Raw genomic sequence first — 5967 nt, 5'->3', positions numbered from 1 at the left:
AATATATAAATATCACTCAGTGAAAAACAGAACTAAAGGAAAAAGAAACTGATGAAGAAAAAGAAGAGGAAGTGAAGGAGGATGAAACGAAAGAGGATGTTACCTAGAGAGTGTAGTTTTAAATACACTGAAAAGTATGGAAATTTTTTTTATCTTAGGTTTCTCTGATCAAAGCTGACTGAGCTGACAAGGCAGCGGCAGCAGCAGCAGCAGCAGCAGCAGCAACTTCCTTAACTTGTACCTTATAGTCTTAAAAGATTCTCAATTGAATAGAATAGCTCCTTAACCTGTGGTTAAACAACAACAAAAATGATAAAAAAAAACAATGAAAACATAACACTATAAGCACAACAGAATCAAACTGGAGAAAATTCCTTAAGTGGCCTCAATTTCGAAATGTATTCTTGAAAAGAGAAAAAAGGAGCCCAAAAGAAGAAAAAAAAAAAAGGAAAAGGGAAAGAAAAATTAAAGAAAATTGAAGTAAAAACTATATAATGAAATGTATAATAAATTTGGAAATTATCGCGGGATTTAAAAACTAAGGAAAGTTCCTGAAATTCCAGAGAGTTTATAAAATGTTGAAATGCAAGATATTCTTTCTTCTCTGACAGAGATTAAGACTGAAAAACGCATGTAAAAGTAGATTCAATTTATTTGTAAAATATTTGTGTTTGAAACGAGATTTCGAAGCCTACCAACGAGATTTCGAAGCCCAATTTCATCTGAAAAAATAGCTTTTGTACCACAAAATCAGATACGCGGGGACACTGATAAGTTCTTGGCGTTAAGGGTATCTCGTAAGGCCTGGTTAGAGGTCAAACCATCCGAGTTCTTTTACAGAGTTAAAAAAAAAAACTGAAGAAGGACCGCTGCAATAGGTATGTGAATCTGATAGGGGAATATGTTGAATAAAATCATGATTAACTGATCTCCCTCTATTTTCTTTTAATCAAAGCCATGGACTTTTCAGTACATCCTCGTATACATACGTACACACGCGCACGCACACTCACACACACACACATACACACACACTGAGGCACATATAAATATATCAATTTCATATGAGACTATATCAGTCTTTCTATTATAGGCACAAAGCCTGATATTCTGGAGGCGAAGGGTGGGGGCAGTCGGTTATATTGACCCCAGTACTTGACTGCTACTTTATTTTATTAGTAACCGATACTATGAAAAACAAAGGCAACCTCGGCAGAATTGGAACTCGGAACGCAGAGCTGGAAGAAATGCCGCGAAATATTTTGTCCGACGAGATAACGACTCTACCAGTTCGCAACCTTGGGCTGAGTAGACATAGTTAGAGGATCAAGTACACGCAATTTATTCCATACCGAAATTATTACTGTATAAAGAGGGTTACGATCGTATACGTATAATACATATATGTATATATATATATATATATATATATATATATATATATATACACATACATATATGTATATATATATATATATATATATATATATATATATATATATATATATATATATATATATATATATATATATATATATATATATATATATATATATATATATATATATATATATATATATATATATATATTATTTTGTTTAAAAGAGTTCCAACACTGTCTGTTTTTTATGTTTTATTTATGTTACAATATATAATATAAAATAAAATAAAATAAAAATTGATGGCACCATGAAATAAAGTATTGAATGTAGATGAAATATTGAGTGTTCAATATAAAGGATCAAGTATATAAATATAAATATATAAAGGCGACTCGAGTTTCAGGGCTATTTCCCTTCGTTATGGCCGGTATGAAAGACTTTACTCAATATTTCATCTACATTCAATACTTTATTTCATGGTGCCATCCATTTTTATTTTATTTTATTATATATTATATATTGTAATATAAATAAAACATAAAAAACAGACAGTGTTGGAACTCTTTTAAACAAAATAATATATTCCTCTATACACAATCATACAAAAAACCCACCTTTTTTGTATTTATTTTTACTCACACACACACACACACACACACACACACACACACACACACACACACACACACACATATATATATATATATATATATATATATATATATATATATATAAATATACAGGGATTAGCAATTGAGTTGCTTCTCCAACACACTGAAAATTTAGAAATAGCAGTCAAAGAACTACTGATTCCAAACGGTTTTTTGTTCTATGTGTGCCATATATATCGCCATCCACTTTAGAGAAAATTTGTAGTTTGGAATCAGTAGTTCTTTGACTGCTATTTCTAAATTTTCAGTGTGTTGGAGAAGCAACTCAATTGCTAATCCCTGTATATTTATAATGATAAATAGTCTTACCGATAAAGGTTTTTTTCATACTGAACTACTTGGCAGGATTGTTAATTATTAATTCTATTATTAATTGACGATTATCTGCCCTTATTCTTGTATATATATATATATATATATATGCATATGTGTGTGTGCGTGTATTAGGCTTACAAAGAATAAGTCTTGGGGTCGATTTGTTCGACTAAAGGCGGTGCTCCAGCATGGCTGCAGTCAAATGACTGAACCCAATAAAAGAATGAAAAAAAATATGTGTGTATATATATATATATATATTTACTTTGTATTATATTATAATTATTTATTGTAGTTTTATTAATTTTCCATATGTGACTGGATTTTCGTCAATGAGTTCATGAAACATGGTTCTTTTCTCTAAAACTATATATATATATATATGTGTGTGTGTGTGTGTGTGTGTGTGTGTGTGTGTGTGTGTATGCATGTATGTATGTATGTATGTATGTGTGTGTGTGTGTGTGTGTGTGTGTGTGTGTGTGTGTGTGTGTGTGTGTGTGTGTGTATGTGTGTATATATTCAGAAATCAAACACGTATCGTAATAAGCAAACAAACGGAAAAAAGACACAGAAAGTCAAATTGCAAATCATTTTCTAATTGCACAGACGAACGGAAAACAAACGCAGAAGGTTACCAATTGCTCATAAGTTATCAGCCAGGGTGTCAAACGCAATTTCGTGCCATTATTGATAACACTGCTTCCACTCTAGAGGTAATCAGCAAGAAAACTTACTGGGAATTCGACCCAAACGTAACAAAACAAAACGAGATGGACAAACAATGAATGAATAAGAAATAGGGAAATGGACATGCGAAAATGGATAAAAGTAATTCGAGACGACACTGTTAGTGTATATATATATATATATATATATATATATATATATATATATATATATATATATATATATATACTTTATTTAAAAGCAGCAGAAATATAACAAAAGACTGTTACTCTGAGTTTCACGTTCCCGTTCATCGGACAGTTTTGTCAGAAAACTGTCCGATGAACGGGAACGTGAAACTCAGAGTAACGGTTTTTTTGTTATATTTCTGCTGCTTTTAAATAAAGCATATTACTCTACCTCTGGTATTTGAGTACTCTTTTTTCCACCTTGTTGCACATTTCATGTGCTTACTCCGGTATATATATATATATATATATATATATATATATATATATATATATATATATATATATATATATATATATATATATATACACTCACGCGCACTCACACAGAAACATATCAAACGCCTTCACATAATCAAAATCGCATACATTGTATTGGTCTGGTCAGAAAATGAGTTTCTCCCAAAATTTACTGAATCTTTCGTTGGCATTACCTCATGCTCTGTGTCAAACCGTGTTTCGCTGACCAAACGCTGCTGCATGAGTATATCATTAGAGCATACGCGCTCATCGTTGGCTCCTCTTGGGAAAACCTTAGCGCTCTGCATCAAATTTTATTTAGGGTATAAACACAGGTAGACCTTTTGTGAGCTACCGATAGACTTTCGTGAAAATGTTGGTCCTAAGAAGTTTTAGTAATTTCTACTAACGGCCGTGGAAGAGGTTCTTTAGAGAGTGAATTACCTAAATTTAAAGACGAATACCCCAAAGAAAAAGATGAACGATAAGTAACTTGTCTCAATTGTAAATTTAATCTCTTAACATTGAGCACTCCATGGCTTAACTCTACAATGCAGTTCTCAATCAATATATTATATAAATGATAGAATGATAGATAGATTCATAATTATATTACATGTACATTAGGAACATATATATATATATATTTATTACCAGTAAGCTAGCACATTGAAAGAATCCGAGAGATTCAGAAAAAATATCTGAGATCTGAGGGGATTAAGGTATATTTTTATATATAATGTTGACCAGTAAAGTGGACATTTAATGTGCTAGAAATAGACCACATGTTGTGTCTACTAAGACCTAGTAGTTCTCAAAAGAAATTCAGCGAAATACCAAACCGTAAGCGAGCAAGACATTGAAAATTACATACATAAAATTAAAACAATGTTTTAATTTTCAATGTCTTGCTCGCTTACGGTCAACATTATATATATATATATATATATATATATATATATATATATACATCACGTGCACGTATGTCTGTGTGTGTTTAAGTATGTATATATAAATATGCACGCGCGGTTTTAAAGCTGACCCATATTTTGTGCACCTGTAGTAATTGTTGCTACAGTTGTTAACATTGTTGCTTGTGTTTACTTGTTGTTGCTGATGATGTTGATGATGGTGTTGATGATGATGATGATGATGAGGATTAGAAGGAGGAGGAGGAGGAGGAAAGTGATGATGATAAAAATGATGACGACGACGACGATGACGAGGAAATACGACAATGATGCTGAATATGAAAGACGCATATTGGTTTCAAATCATTGAAAAATCTTCTTAAGTGTTGAGAATTAATAAGTAAATAAATAGAAAAAATAATTAAAAAAATAAATAAAATGAAGTAAAATAAAATAGACGCATAAAAATCTCACTATCTTTATCAATGTGTCAGTCTTGTAGCCAGGTTAACACTTAAAACTGTCTCCAAGAAGTTTTTATCGGAGCATCTCGTGACTCTCGTATAGCATTTATTCTAAAACACTATGCGAGTGATGATTTCTTGATGATATATTTACTTACAAATCCCAGGCGCTACCCCATTTTCTCACTTTCTTCACCTCATTTCGCTCCCACTTCACTGCTCTCTCTCTCTCTCTCTCTCTCTCTCTCTCTCTCTCTCTCTCTCTCTCTCTCTCTCTCTCTCTCTCTCTCTCTTTCCTTCTCCCTCATTTTACTCGTTCTTATCCTTTCCCCTATCACTCTTCTTTCATAATGTGGGCGTATGTGTAAACTTGCACATTAATGAGCATACATTTACTATATTTATACATACATACATATACATGGGTAAGTATATGTATATATGTATACATATGTAAGTATATATGTATGTATGTGTACGTATGTTTGTATGTATGTATGTATGTATGTATGTATGTATGTATGTATTTAAGTATACACACACATACACACAAACAGAAGTGTGTAAGAAGCTTCTTAACCACATGGTTCCAGATTCAGTTCCACTGCATGACAACTTGGGTAGTTGTCTTCCACCATAACCTCGGGCCGACCAAAGCCTTGTGACTGGACTAGGTAGACAGAAAATGTATGTATGTATGTATATATATATATATATATATATATATATATATGGGAGAATATACAAATAATAACAACAGACGAGGACAGGTGGTGTAAATAACAAAAGTATATATTAGTATGACGCTCGGGAATACGGGAAGTCTTTGACGTTTCGAGCTACGCTCTTCAACAGAAAGAATACGGAGACAAGGAGAAAAACACGGAGAAAAAAAAATTGATTGAAATATATATATATATATATATATAAAACAAATAATAAATGAGTATATGCATATAAAACAAATAATATATATATATATATATATATATATATATAAATGATATATAAATATATGCATATATACATACATATATGTACATACCTACATATATATGTACATATAC

Source organism: Octopus bimaculoides, chromosome Z (assembly GCF_046866305.1).
Source record: "Octopus bimaculoides isolate indiv1 chromosome Z, ASM4686630v1, whole genome shotgun sequence".
Taxonomy (NCBI): domain Eukaryota; kingdom Metazoa; phylum Mollusca; class Cephalopoda; order Octopoda; family Octopodidae; genus Octopus; species Octopus bimaculoides.
The sequence above is the reverse complement of the archived record's forward strand: the minus strand, read 5'-3'. Positions refer to the sequence as shown.